The 15,528-nt window shown below is 34.6% G+C and overlaps 1 protein-coding gene across 5 annotated transcripts in view; it reads left to right on the top strand.

Moving 5' to 3' along the window:
• MGAT4C (MGAT4 family member C) overlaps positions 1 to 15,528 on the top strand; it is a 422,340-nt gene that overhangs the window by 99,999 nt on the left and 306,813 nt on the right. For all 5 annotated transcript variants that reach the window (XM_074574561.1, XM_074574553.1, XM_074574545.1 and 2 more), the window contains exon 2: positions 5,023 to 5,123. The gene's annotated coding sequence lies outside the window, so the exon portion shown is untranslated. The remainder of the gene's footprint in view (positions 1 to 5,022; positions 5,124 to 15,528) is intronic.

Raw genomic sequence — 15,528 nt, 5'->3', positions numbered from 1 at the left:
TAGGATACTTTTATCATGGGAAGTATGAGAGGAAAATAATACTTCATTTAATATGGACCAAAATCGATTAATTAAGAAGAAATACCTTAAAAACTGTATCATAACCTTTATTGGTGTTTTATCTGCACTGGCTAGACAGATGATATTTAAAACTTTTTTCCCCCTAGATGCATGGTTTTGCCTAGACTTTGCATAATTTTCTTAGACTAGTTTGACTACTTTATTAAAATACAGATGAAAATTCTATCTGTAAAATCTGAATTGTCCTTTCCAGTAGCAAGAACTGCTGGTAGCTAATAAAGTAGCTATATTGCAAATAGCATATACATATAAAAATCTGATTCAGTAGTTTCTAGGTTTGTTTGTCCATAGCTCTCACTTTATAATCTTCACTTTAGGACATTTAACATGAAACTGGAGGGTTAGAAACATATCTTTTTCATGATTTGGCCCCTAGATACAGCTCTTCACCTGCTCACACTTTTATTCTCAGGCTTTGCTTTTCTGAAGAAGTTCATTGACTAACCTTTTAAACAGGATTTTTCAGTTTCTGAGACTCCTTAGAGAAGGAAGTAGAGTCCATCTCCCTCATTGTAATCTTCCATGTCTCCTTGCAGCTAAGGTTGTTGGTAGATCAACAAGAAAGAGAACTGCTTATTTAAACTAATTATCAGGTGTGTTTCACATCAGAAGTATTCTTTTCCCTAATTTAGAACAAGAATATACAGTAGAATCTGTCACTAACAGTACAGTTTGCTTTCAGAACTGATGTGAAGACATACGTAAAAAAGTGGGATTTTTTTCTTTTATAATTTTCTTGTGGAGGGTTTTTTTATTCAAATCTGTTTCAGTTAATTCTTTTAAAACTATGTGATGCCTTTTTTTTTTAAGACTGACATTTAGGTCTGGGCTTTTCCTTTTCCAGTCAGCGTGGTTGTGATCTACACCATTTTGTTTCTAACACATTCATTAAGTTTGGCTTGTTGTTTAAGACCACATTAAGAGTTATACCTGTATTTGCAAAGTGGCTATGCTAATTCAGACTTTAGCCATACTTTGCATTTGAATGCTCATCAACATGATGCTATATTTTTATTTTACTACTTTCCTTTCCATTTAATTTTATCAGATATCACTGAAAGTCATAGATAGAATATGCTTAACTCCCAAAACTATAGTGAACTGGCATTCAGGAGGTTTTGCTTTGGCACTGAAAACATGTGTGTTTATAGAATAGAATTTATAATGGAACACATTTGTTTACATTTGTTAGATGAATATTTATCAAATGTTTTTTTCAAAATTGGAGTATGTTTACTGCAATATCTTTGGGTCAGTATTAATAATTGTGCCATATGCCTGTATATTTCTGAACCAGGTGGCTGGCAATCACGTATAGTGGTCCCAGATGAGCAGTGGTTCAGTGACAGCAACAAAAAAATCTCTCTTAATGTGCACACATTACTATGAACAATCACTCTTTTCTTCTTTGACTTTCTTGTTCAGTTCCAAATACTATTTGAATATCAAATATCCTATTCTTACAGGATGACTCAGCATTGGATAACTAGAATTTTTTTAATATATGACTAAAAGACAGATGTTACTAAACAAAGAGCATCAATATTAGCATTATCCTCTCTGCAGTGCTATTGCTGCTATTGTACACCTCTTGCAAGAGTACACACACTGGTAGGTGCTGTATCATGTATTTGCCTAAACTTACATGTGTCTCTATAGTCAGAAGAAACTTATTTCCATAAACTCTACTTTGTCCTACCAATTCTTGTTCAGAGACAGCTTAGATGCTTCCATTTTGCCTAATCTTTTTCTGTACCTGGGATGCATGTTGGTGTTTGACAAGACCTACATTCATTTCATTGAATAATAAACAGCACAATTTGAGCTGTGATACTGTTGGAGAAAGAACACTTTTTCATAATGCCAGAAGACCAGAGGCTGTACTTCACGCATACCATTTTTTTTCATCCCAACTTGCATTTTCTTTCCTGAGACTCCTAAAAATAGTCAGAGTCAGTAGGTGGAGCTGGTCTAAGGTTTTCAAAGACTTCTATTCACCATTATCTCTGACTTTATGTGTACTAATCTTTCCCTCACAATATCCAACTACAAAGAAGGTGGTAGGGCGGTTTTGAGTGTTTTTTAGTCTGTCTATCAATTACAGTTTTTGAGTTGCTTCAAGCTACTACTGTGTGACACTTTTTTTGTACATATAATAAATGTAAAATGTGAATTTCTAATGCATATTTTTTCCTAAGTATCTCAAAAAAAAAGTTTAAATTCTTTCAGTGGGAGATTTGTACTCTAAGTCAAAGTATACGGAGTTGTTTATTTTCCTCAAAGTTCAAGGAATTAGAGTGACATGTAGACAGTGTACCTAAGTTGGCCTGTTATTTTTTTTTTTTATACAGACATACATAGAGAGATATTTTTAAGAATGTGGCAAGTTCTGATTTTAATGTGACTTAATCCAGAGAAGAGTAGTAGTTTTGTTGAAGTCATAAATCTTGAATTTAAATAAAACCTATTGTTAAGAGAGGAAAGATTTCTTTTATGGATAAACGTGAATTGGTACTGGTACGTGTATAGGCTCTTTTGAAAGACACACCCATACTTTTTTTGGTTTGAGTCGGTTTTCACTTTGACTAGTTCCATTTTTCTTTCACTTTAACAAAAAAATCCCCACAATTGGTTTGCTAATACAGCATTGTGTTTATCATAGTACCTGGTGATCTTGATCTGTGGTATATTCTTTGGCAGGAAGCCTTTAGAGACTTATATTGCCTGATACTGTCACATAAGCTTATGTCTATTAGTTCAAAGACTATTTTCTACATGAAAGATGATGTTCAGCACCCAGCTGGTGAGTGACTTCTGCTGGACAAATCTGACCTGCTCTGCTAATAGCAAGGTGCTATTCAAAAAAACATTAACTAAGCAGGTCAGGAGGAAGACCTTATGTAACTCTTGTCACAGAAGAAATAAAAGTCTGAAGTTCTTTGTCTCTGAAAGGCACCTACACAAATTCAACAAGCTCTATGGCAGAGACAGTGTCTTAGGGATTTTATGCATGTTTAAACAGGAAAGAAACAGCTGAATTATGCACACATTCTGTTCCTGGGTTGCAAATGTTTGTCTTTGATACACATTTCAAAACCAGCTATTTTACCTTTTTTTTTTTTTGGTGGGAATTTGTTCGTAAATTAGGTAAGTCATTTTATATTCCCTACAGTCAGAAGGAGAGCATAAGAAAAGGCTAAGCACAGGCATACCTAGACGACAATGGTTCTTGCTATTTTATCATGGTTTTCAGGAGTGTTTTTTATAGCTCTTCTATGAGACAGAATATCAAATATGCAGACTGAGCAAGAGACATAACAGAACTACTGAAATTTAACATACCGTTGAGGTTATTTTACTAAATGTATAGTAAGATTTCTGGGAATGATTCTGTCTGTTGTGTGCAGTGTATAAATTATTAGCCCCAATAGGGGATAAGAACTTGGAGTAGTTCAAGTTCTTCCCCAAAATTCATCCTCTTGTCTCCCGTGAGAATCTGTGAGAAATCCAAATTCAAAGTACCTGAAGCAGTCTAGATTTCAACATTATCTCTTAGTTGTCTTTTACAAACTTTGAGTCATTTTTTCTAAGGTATCTGTTGTTATTCATGAAAAAAATTTTAATCTAGACTTCAAATCCCAATCTAGAGCACTCTCTCGCAGAGAACACAATAGATAGACTGTAGTGCTAGAAAATTAATTTTGTTATATCATAGAATCCTAGATTTTTTTCTCCTCTTTGGATTTTATTTTACTGTTTGGCTGGTAAATTTTTGGCTCATAAGAAATATTTCTCAGTCCAACAAAAAGGGACATTTCCTCTAAAAATACTATTTTAAAAAATAGTTTTGATATACATTTGGAAGTACATTTTTCTATCTATTAAAAAATTAAGTCTGTCAGCATAAAGAGTTCCTAAAAGGAAAATGAAAATTAGATGTATCCTGTCACTGGGGGTAGCAATCATCTGAGCTGTAATATTTCAGCTAAACATTTTTGCTTGATTTGAGCTGATAGAAAATAAATACATTTCTGCCTGAATGGCCTGTCATCTCATGGAAAGTTGAATTTTTATGCATTATGCCCCCATTCTTCAATCAAGATAGTTTTCAAACTCTGCAGTTTAGAAAATATCTATTAAAGGGAAGACAGTGGTGCTTCATGGGTTCTGTACAACAGTACGTATGGTTTGCTCATGTGACATATTTAACTTCAGGCACCATGTTTTAGTGGAAAGTCAAATACTAATAGATGAGAAGCAATTAAGAGTACCTTAGTTCATAACTTTCCCTGATTCTTAAGTATCTGAGTCCTCCTCTGCTATACAGCAGAAGTATTTCCCTCCCCAAACAACACCTCAAATTTAATTTCTATTTTTGGAAACCAACTAAAAAGACCAATTTGCCAAGAAAGAGCTAGATGATCTTTACAGGTCCCTTCCAACCCAAAGCATTCATAATTCAGAATGATAATTCTATCATTCTCTTATCATTCTAAATGGACTGTGTGGAAGTGTTTGTCAGCTAGACCACTAAAACAATTCATCACAGAAATGAGAAAGAAAAAATAATATACAGCTGTGGTTCTGCTCTATTCTAGTTTGAAAAAAGGATCATTCAAATTTTGTCTTGCACTTTTACAGCTTTAATCTCAATATGCTCCACTGAAACAATGAGGGGTTTGTGTATCAATTCTCCCATGAATTCTGTGTGTTTTACCCCCAGAATATCCATTTAATCTCTGAAATTTTTTTCTCCTCATGAATTATTCATTCACAATGTGTGGTTTAACCCGTGTTAGCACCAGGAAAGAGAATGTTAACTTGACCAAGTTTAGTTATTTTGTACACAATAAAATGATTTTGTAAAGTGAACCACTGGGTAAAAACAGAGAGGAAAGAAGTATTCTGAAAGATTTACATGGATTTCTTTTTTCTCTGCAGACTCTTTTTAGTGAATCAGCTATAGCTTGGATTTTATTGTGTGACCTTGACAATTACTGTCAAGCCCTTCAGAAAACTGCTACATTTGGCAAGGTTAAAAGGTAAGTGAAATTTTAACATTAAAGCAAGTTCCCTTAAGAAAATGGAAACCTCTGTATTTTTATTTAATAATATGTATTAAAACATCTGACATCTGCAAGGGGAGGGGCTCTTTGTAATCTGTTTCAAAATGTATTGCTTTGTTTAATTTATTTGTGGTAGTTTCTAAGTTGTAAGTTAAAATAAAAACACGGACAGGAAATAGAAAAGTGGAATTGCAAACAAATATGACTTGGGATCATTAAAACAAGAATTCAAGTTTTGTAATCTACTAGATGTAACAGAGTGGTTACAAATGAGAGGTGGGGTGCCTTGTATAACTCTTAAGAAATAAGGCAAGTGTAGTTCTCCTCTGATTTTTTTTTTGTTTTTGGGGGGTTTTTTTGCTTGTTTTTTTTTCTAAAGCAGGAAACAAAGACTGGCCAACCTTAATTGAAATAATCAAGTGAAATAGAAAGAGTTAAATAAGCACAAGGCTGACAAAGCTGTTATGTCAGAACTTGGACATTTATGTGATGCGATATGTCTTTTGTGAAATAAGCCTCAATAAAATCCGTGTCATGAAGTACTGATTTTGCTAGGCAGATTAGAGAAGGAATATCTCTGTAATCAGTACTTTACACTAAACATAATATGTAAAATGCTTACTTAAAACATTAATATAAATCAAGAAGAATTAAATGAATGCTATGTAAATAAGCATTTCTTTTATCTGTCAGAAAGCCATTTTTCATCCTTTACATATTTGTGGGTCAGATATTGCCTCAAGGAGAAAGTTAGTTCATGAATAATTTAAAAATTACCATTTTTGTTTCTGATGAAAGCAATAAGAAGAGCTTTCAGGGCTAGTTATATAAAACATATTCTAAGCAGTATTGTTGATTAAAAAAAGACTTTTCTCTTGCACTGAGGTCCCCAGTACAAGAAAGGTATAGACCTTTAAGAGAGGGTCCAGAGGAGAGCCATGAAAATAAGAGAGAGGGAACACCACTCCTATGAAGAGAGTTGTGATTGTTCAGCCTGGAGAAGAAAAGTCTTAAGGGGGACCTTATTGCAGTTTTTCAATATATAAAGGAGAGTTATAAGAAAGATGGAGAAAGTCTTTTTACTAAGGCATGTAGTGATAGGACAAAGAGCAATGGTTTTGCACTGAAAGAGGGTAGGTTTAGGATGGACATAAGGAAGAAATTTTTTGTCATAAGGGTGGTGGGACGCTGGAACAGATTTCCCAGAGAAGTTGTGTATCTCCCATGTTTGAAATTGTTCAAGGTCAGGTTGGATGGGGATTTGAGCAACATGATCTAGTGGAAGATGTCCTCGCCCATGGCAGGTGGGTTGGACTAGATGATCTTTGAAGGTCTCTTCCAATCCAAACCATTCATTCTAAGATTTTATTCTGTGTCTGTGTGTTTGAAAACACTTGGAAGACATTCCTCATCTTTATACAGAATTCCAAGTCCTTCTGATAGAAACTGATTCCTTGATTATGAGGAAAATGTTGAATGACTCATGAAACAGAGAATGTTTTAAAAATGCTGTTCTAAACTATGTAAGCTGCTATTTAAAAATTATTTTGCCACATTGTTTTGAAGCAAATGTTTACTTTCCTGAAATGCTGTATCAACATTATGCACATCCCTCCATCCGCTGTTATTCTTATGAGTGATTTTGCTATAGCATTAATAATGAAATCTGGCTTGGATGTCTTTTTCCGCTTGCACACAGTGGTATCAGAGATCTGATTTAATCTTTTTACTTTCTTGTTAACTACTCTTCTAGCATTATACCAATTTCATATCTGCTTAAATCTCTTCTGTTGATCTTCTCCTTATTGACACAGAAAAATCCAGTTTCAGTGCATACCACTAGTAAAATCCATTGTTGAAAACTTCATTTTTCCCAGGAAAGTAATATGTCTCTTGCCATGACTTAGAACTGTATGTGTCATTCATGTGTTGCCTTTTCCAACATTGCACAGACCTGCTGTTACACTTATGTATTACATTAAGATAAGAAACCTTGTCAATATTGTGAAAACATGCAAATGTATAGAATAAATAACCCTAGAATGCATCCGTTCTGAGCAATCACAGTGTGAAAAAAGTTGCTAAGTGGGTCTTCTGATATTTGTTATCTTAACAAGAAATTTAACAGTTTCCACGGGTGGCTTGATGTCTAATTCTGCCTAAAGGAAAACAGGAACTGAATAATTCAGTGGCACAAAATTAATTATTACACAAGGTCTATATTCACTCAGTCCATTATAGGTATCAGTATTAAATAAATTAAAAATATCTGTCAAACTGTAATATACTTTGTGGAAAGAGAGTTCATACTTATCTTGGAACTTTAGGGAGTGTGACCCTGTATGAATCTCATAAGCACAGTAAAAATCATCATAATGAAAGTCTATAACCTAGAATAATAAAAGTACTAATTGTGCATTAATATTAGTGTCAAGAAATTGATAGTGGAGAAAAGTCTCTGGAGAAAAAAAAGATAATTTACCCCTGCTGTACCAAACTGTTAGGAAATTGAAACCACAGACCTAGTATTATGATGATGTTTATTTCACTAAGATTACTGTCAGTTACTGCACTATACTTTTATGTCTTTTTGAAGCACGCACTAATAGCCCCTGTCAAAACTGAGCCTAGAAGCTAACAAGACTCCTAGGTCATTATGTCCATTTATGTTCCAGATAAATAGAACAAGTCAAAACTTGAAAAAAAAATTATTGGATGAAGAAAATTTAGGGATTATTTAGGAACTGAGCACTCAGTTAGTGTGTATAGGTGTTATCGTTATTCCACCTTTAGTATTTGTAGCAATCAATACAGGTAATTTTTTAATAACATGATGGAGACATGTTTCTGTTCTGTATTCCTTTTCCAAAACCCTTCTTGACCATTAGTAGTAGCTCGTTCTTCAGATAACATGGATTGCAAATAGATTCTTATTATTTATTTAAATTTATTTTCTCCATTTGTTGACTTAAGTCACTGTTAGCAATCTGCTGACATGCAGTTGTTTCTAGGCCATTGAATTTCACTTACACTTGACTTAGTTTATGAATAATAAAAAAAAGGTGATTATAATGCAAGAGAGAAAACAATTTTCCTAACATAATTGTCAGTAAATGAATATTTTGGCAATATCATTTTTGTACTTATTTGTCAGGAACATGAGACATACTTTTTCAGGTGGTGAATTTTGCTATTCAGTCTTGGTGTGTGAAAAAACTAATTCCAATTCATGCTCTCTCTGGTCACAAGAAGAAACATGACAAGTCTTTATTCTCTGTACCTTCAAATCATGCAGTTTTCCCTGTCTCTGACGATACATGATCTGCTTTATCTATCTGCTGGTATTGTATTGCATTGCATTTTGAATAAAATAACGTATCTAATGTAACCATAATTTCCTCTTTTTTGTTAAGCTCAGGAGTTAAATCCTTAAAAAAGTGGATTTGGCATATGAAATCTCTTTCTGGCTTCTATTTTGATAGGCTTATATATAGTTGTTAATAAAATCAGTGACACCTATATCCATGTAATATTGCATACACCAAAGAGAAAGATATATGAAGTGAAAATGTGCAACATATTTTACCTGATTGGCTATAAACTCTCTGATGCATTTCAGGAGGTGAAAATAGTGTTTCTTGATGTATTTCAGGAATAAATCCTTTATATCTGATTAAAATGCAGATGAGCATCATAAACTATTGTAATTTGAAAGGGTTGATCTCCTGATGCAGTCTTCTTCCATCTGCTTCAGGTGTAAAGGTTAGAGGGAATTTACTACAATTACTGAATGCAATTTGGGTTCAGATGCAATCCCCCAACCTGAAAGTCCTGATGTGAATGAAATCTCCTTTTTAATACTTCTGACATTTCTGCTATTTCATAAAATCCTGAAACTTTATGATAAAATTATTGTTAGTTATGAGAAATTATGGAACTGCTAGTGAAAATGTGCATGAGAACAAGTGGAAAATCTGAATGACTCTGAGGTTAGGATCTAATTTCATATCTCAAATCTTAAAATACTGATAATCCTAATTTGGTAATTTTTAGCTCTTAGGTGGCTTACTTAATACACAAGGGGAGATATAACAAGCCAGAAGTCAGTGTAAGTGGCTTAAAGGCTTTTATTTCTGTGTGCTTTGCAGATCATCTCTAGATTTTATCAACTGCTGGCTAGGATCTTGTCTTATGGAATTACGTTGTAAGACTTGTTTAGGGAAGGGAAAAGATCCCAAACTCTCTTATCTCTGGACATTGTTGTTTTGTTTTAAGGACCTAAGAGTAGCTTATAGAGACTTCATCACATTAGAACAATCAATAAAATGTGAACTTTAGCATAACTATACTTATGCATTAGTAGGGGGACACAAATTTCTTGGAGTAATGGTAAGTAGCTGAAAGACACTAGGAGGTGGAGAGTTGTATTACTAAAAGGCTGTGAGAGAGAAAGGGAAATGTTATCAAAAATGTCATTTCCTATTTAACAGATGTTGACTAAACAGAGCAATAGTTACTTTAAAAAAAAAAAAAATATTTGGTAGGAAGAATAAGAAAACTGCCTTCTTAGTAAAATATTGTGCACAGTTTCCGCAAAACAAATAGGCTGCTTTGAAAGCTGGAATGGAATGCAGGGATCAGCAGTGGTTTGACATTGAGAAATTAAGCTCAGCTATTTAGTGGCAGGAAACTGTACTCACTGAGCAGAGAAAAATATATTTAACACTCAGCTTGCAAAGAACAGTATTACTTTGTAAAATTGTTGCCTGTGAACAGAAGCTTTCTTTATAATTTTTGTTATTGAAAGAAGTCACTGAATATTCCATTCACTCTCTTTTCAGTTGATTTTTTGATATCCTGAAGGTCATCGTATTGTAAACTGGTTTCCCAAAAGTCTTCTTTTTTAAAGAACATCTGCAGGAATCCAAATCTGCAAGATTATTTTTTTCTATGGTACCTGGAGTTACATGGTCATACTTACGTCCTGAGCGGGAGCTCTTCATGCTAGAGCACTACACACTTGAACGCTAGAATATAGTATCTTAAGTTCCTGGACTGAAAAGCTATTTAACATGGAAAACTGAAAGAAGATACAGACATTAACAGAAATACTCTTAAGCGTGAAAGAAATTAAAGACTAAGTGACCATAGAAACTTGATTTTTCAGAGTATTGCCTAGTTAGTATAGGTATTTTTATAGGTACTGGTATTGCAGATAATAACTAAAAACTAATATCTCTCAAGAAGAGAAAGTATCAAGGGAAAACATCTATGTAGGAGAAAAAACAAAGATATAGAGAGTATATTATTATTTTTTTATCCTTTAAAAAGGTAGGGAATACGTCAGGGCTATTAATTTGTGAGACTATGATGAAATAACCTGATCTTCCTAGCCTTTAACTATTACATATGAATGAAAATTGTCAGTGTTTGCACAATTAAGTTAATGGCTGACACTATGTGATAGAAATTAGAAAGAGAGGATCAAATGTAATGGGTAAATTGTAACTGAATATTTTCTGATATATTAGAAAGACTATAGCCTAAATATGGCTAAGTTTACTAAATTCTGAATATGGTAAAATGACCGCTAGCATAAATGTCTAATAGCAATTTGTCAGCTTTCTAGTCTGAACAAGAAATAGTCTCCCTTCAATTTGCATTTTGATAACTGTCTCAAATTTTTCTTCCCTGCTCTGTTTTTTAACATCTTTGCTACTTATTATTTTTAATATTCTATGACTGTTACTGGTGTCTGTGTACTCTCAGGTACTGTAAAGCAGACTGGAATTTTGTGGAACTGTTTATTTCTTTGTTTGTTGTGTGGAATTGTCAAAGAGGGAAGAAATGAAGATTTTAAAGGTCCTGTTAGGAAAGAGGTGACTTACCTCATAAGGTTCTTCTTGCCTGCTGAGGAGATGGGAGCTTTCCTGGTGGTGCATTAGAAAAGTTTCAAAATATGCAATAATAGAATATACATTTTTCTCTCTCCTAGCAAAGAAAATATGACTTAAAAAGGCTAAAATATTTTTAAACTTCTCCTGTTTTTTTCCTCTTCTCTTTATCCATGCCAGCACTTGCAGATTAGATACCTCTAAAAGCAACAACACACTAATTTTTCTAAAATGCTTCTTTTTTTTCTTGATTTCAATATACAATTTCCATTAATATGAAATATAAAACCAACTTATACATACACACATACATACACATGTATATAAACAAAAATGACCTGGTTGCAGAGCAGTGATATAACTGAGCAAAGCTAACAGCTCACTGGACATACTAGTCCTTTTTCCTTACTTCCTTCTGCATTCTCAGCTGTGTATTACTTCTAGCTCTATTGCACCATAATGTACTCACTGTAATGTACTCATCTGACCCCTTCATGAATTAATTCAGCCTAGTAAACTCAGATCATACCATATACAAAAAAAAAAAAAAAAAAAAGAAAGTCCTGCATACTAATATCTCAGAGGGGTCACTCTCATGACAAAAGCGAGAAGGCAACACCACATGGCAGGAGTCGAGGAGGGAGAGGGAAAATGGAATGGGAAGGAAGTAAGGATCGCTCCTTTTGCAACATCCGTTAACAACAAACATTTTTAACACTGGAATGCACTACAAATAAGGGGGTTTTTGCCAGCTGTTTTTAAACCGGGGCAATCTCTTTTCCCAAGTAGCAAATGATAGGGCAAAGCGAAACGGCCTCTAGTTGTGCCAGAGGAGGTTTAGACTGGATATTAGGAAAAATTTCTTCACCGAAAGGGTTGTCAAGCATTGGAACAGGCTGCCCTGGGAAGTGATTGAATCATCATCCCTGCAGGTATTTAAAAGACTTTTAGGGACATGGTGCAGTGGTGGACTTGTCAGTGTTAGTTTTACGGTTGGACTAGATAATCTTGAAGGTCTTTTCCAACTTAAAAGATTCTATCATGGAATCATAGAATGTGTTGGGTCGGAAGGGACTTTTAAAGGTCATCTAGTCCAAGCCCGCTGTGGTAAGCAGGGTCATCTTTAACTAGCTCAGATTGCTCAGAGCCTCATCAAGTCTGGCCTTGAATGTCTCCAGGGATGGGGCCTCCACCACCTCTCTGGGCAACCTGTGCCAGTGTCTCACCACCCTCATTGTAAAGAACTTCTTCCTAATGTCTAATCTAAACCTACCCTGCTCTAGTTTATAACCATTGCCCCTTGTCCTATTGCTACATGCCCTTGCAAACAGCCCCTCCCCAGCTTTCTTGTAGGCCCCCTTCAGGTACCAGAAGGACGCTATAAGGTCTCCCTGGAGCCTTCTCTTCTCCAGGCTGAACAACCCCAACTCTCTCAGCCTGTCTTCATACGAAAGGTGCTCCAGCCCTTTGATCATCTTTGTGGCCCTCCTCTAGACCCACTCCAACAGGTCCATATCCTTCTTGTGCTGGGGGCTCCAGAGCTGGACACAGTACTCCAGGTGGGGTCTCACGAGAGCAAAGGGGAAGAATCACCTCTCTCAGTCTGCTGGCCGTGCTTCTTTTGACACAGCCCAGTGTAGTACACTTACATTACACTTATGAAGTACACTTACATAATCTGTGTGTAAATGCATGCATCTCTAACAAAAAGGCATTCTGTTGTTCTGTAACTGTTCTGAAATTTGTCAAGGTAATTGTAATTTCTGATTTTATCCTAGAGCATGCTTGTTGTTCTCCAAAGTTTTGAGTTGTCTGGAAATGGAATATTTTTATGTCTTATTACATTATACAGGTAATTTATGAAAATATTGAACAGAGATATACCCATAGCAAACTGTCGTTGAGCTCTGTTTGACACAGCATCCACTTCAAGAGGGTTCTTGTCAATGTGTATTATGCCAGCAAGCTCTCCCTGACAAGAATATCACTGTGTTTAACTTAATTCTGCTGGTTTTCCACCACCTTCTCACCAATAAGAGCTTCCTGTAAGGGAGATTTGTTTTACAGAATTACAGCCCTGGGAGCTACAGTACAACAGCCTTCATGTAGCTACTCAGGGGAGCAAGCATAACCATCTAGAGAACTCTTAAGTCTAGTCCTAAAGTATTAAAAACAAATGATTAAGTTCTGGTGTAAATTTAAAACGTGTTCAATCAATCTGGAATGCAAATAAGCATGACATTTACTAGTTCTCTACTGCTAACTAACAATGAGGCTCAGAAGTGTTGGGAGGGAAAACTCAAGCTTTTTGTTCTATTTTGTTTTGCTTTTTTGTAAAAATGTTATTTTGCAGCCTCTTAATTCAATCTCATCCCATGGAAATTGATAGGTTAAGCCAGTTAATGAAGCCTCATTAGTTGTTGCTGCTTCTGAAATAATCTGAGCGCTTGGTTATAAAACAAACAAAAAAAACCTCAAGGTTTTTTCTTGATGACCAGATTGATTTTGTTAAGAAACAAAAGCAAATATTTGATGAAGGGAGAAAGGATAATATTTTCAGATATTGTGTGAGTGGTAAAGAATTACTTATATTTCAGTTATAATGAATCTATCTCTAACATTTATTCTAATTTAAAAGGACATGTTTTTACTCTATGGTTTGAAATAGAAACAGTATTTATGCTTTCTCATTACCTGCAGTTTTGTTTATTTAGGGAAATAATAATGCTAGTATCAAGTATGCTGAAGCAATCTTGTTTTTAAAAGGCACTATCATATATTTTAGACCTGCATAAATGAAACATCATTCTTAAGTCATCTTTTAGAATGCATTGTAAATAGTTTGTCTATCTATCTGAAGTTGTAGAATAATACAAAAATAGGGATTTCTGATGATGATTAGGCTTTTATCACTCAAACAGATTTAGATAATGAAAATTTTACACTCCATTAGCTTACAATTTAGAGCACTCTTTCTTTCTTCCTTTTTCTCCACATGAAAGAAGATCATTTACTAAGGTTTCAAATGCAGCCAGCTTTAATATAAAACACAATTTAATATTTTTAACACAAGAAATATAATGCTCTAAATGAAGTGATCATTAAAAAAAGCCTAAAACTTTAAAGTAGTATGAGTTTAGAAGCCACCAAATGCAAAATGGTAGGATTATAGACTAAGAAGGGGCAACTTGGGCAGAGAAAATTTATTTCAGATTCTTACACCTTCACAAATAAGGTCAGCTTGAATTCAATGAATGTGTGTTCATATAAGATCTACAAATAAAATCATTCAATAGGAAAAAAAAAGCTAAGACTGTAGTGGTTCTGTAAGCAAGTGAGTATATTATAGTTTTTAATAAAGTGCTATTACTGTCTACAAGACAGAGAAGAAATAGTTTCATGAAATGTTTTGGGGTGGGGTTTTTTTGGTGGGGTTTGTTGTTGTTTGGTTTGGTTTTCGTGGGTTTTTTTCTGGTTGTTTTGTTCTGGATTTTTTTGTTTGGTTGCTTTGTTATTTTGTTGGGTTTTTTTAATATCCTGAAAGGTAGGTTTAACACTTTGTACAGTTTTAGATCTTTAATATGTATTTGTTCTGCCATGTGAATTAATATCACATGCTGATTTATGCCAGTCTGCCAAATAATATAAGAAAACCTTTAATAGCTTTTCTTCCTATTTTATGTTGCATATTTAGAATAAATGCAGTTCAGATTTTGTGAAACATGTTGGATTCAGAACCCTGGTAATAAAATCTTGACAATAGATCACAGAATGAGATACCTATTGACAAAATTCTTTACATTGCCCGTCATCCCATTTAAGTCAGAAAAGTGTGGGTAACTCACTAGATATAGCACAGTGAGAGTTGTCTGCGTTTTATTCTTGAAATATACCTGATTAAACAAAATAAGAAATTTTTCAAACCAAACACCACCATTTTGCATGATAATATTGTTGTGTTATCCAGTAAAATTTAAACTATTTAAAAATGTACTAAAGTTTATATTGCTTTAGATTATCTCATTATTCTATTCAAAGAATCACAGAATGGTTGAGGTTGAAAGGGTCCTCTGGAGGTCACCTGGCCCAACTCCCCTGATCAAGCAGGGCCCAGGACCATGTACTTATAGAAGCTTTTTTGTTGTCGTTGACATCCCTGGGCAGATTCAGTTCCAGGTGGGCTTTGTATTTCCTAACACTATCTTTGTATGCTCAGATAGTGTCTCTATTCATCCCAGGTTACCTGTCCCTGCTTCCACCTTCTGTATACTTCCTTTTTATTTTTGAGTTTTGTCAGGAGCCTCCTGGCATTTTTGCCTGACTTCCTGTTTGTTGGGATGCACTGCTCTTGAATATATGACCTTATCCCACAGCAGTCTTCCAAGCAGATCCTCGAAGAAGACAAAGTTTGCTGTCCTGAAGTCCAGGATTGTGATCCTGCTTTTTGCCTTGTTGCCTCCTCTCAGGATCCTAAACTCCACCACCTC

The sequence above is a fragment of the Larus michahellis genome, chromosome 1 (assembly GCF_964199755.1).
Source record: "Larus michahellis chromosome 1, bLarMic1.1, whole genome shotgun sequence".
Lineage (NCBI taxonomy): Eukaryota > Metazoa > Chordata > Aves > Charadriiformes > Laridae > Larus > Larus michahellis.
Note: the sequence above shows the minus strand (reverse complement) of the source record. Positions and strands in the feature narration are given on the sequence as shown.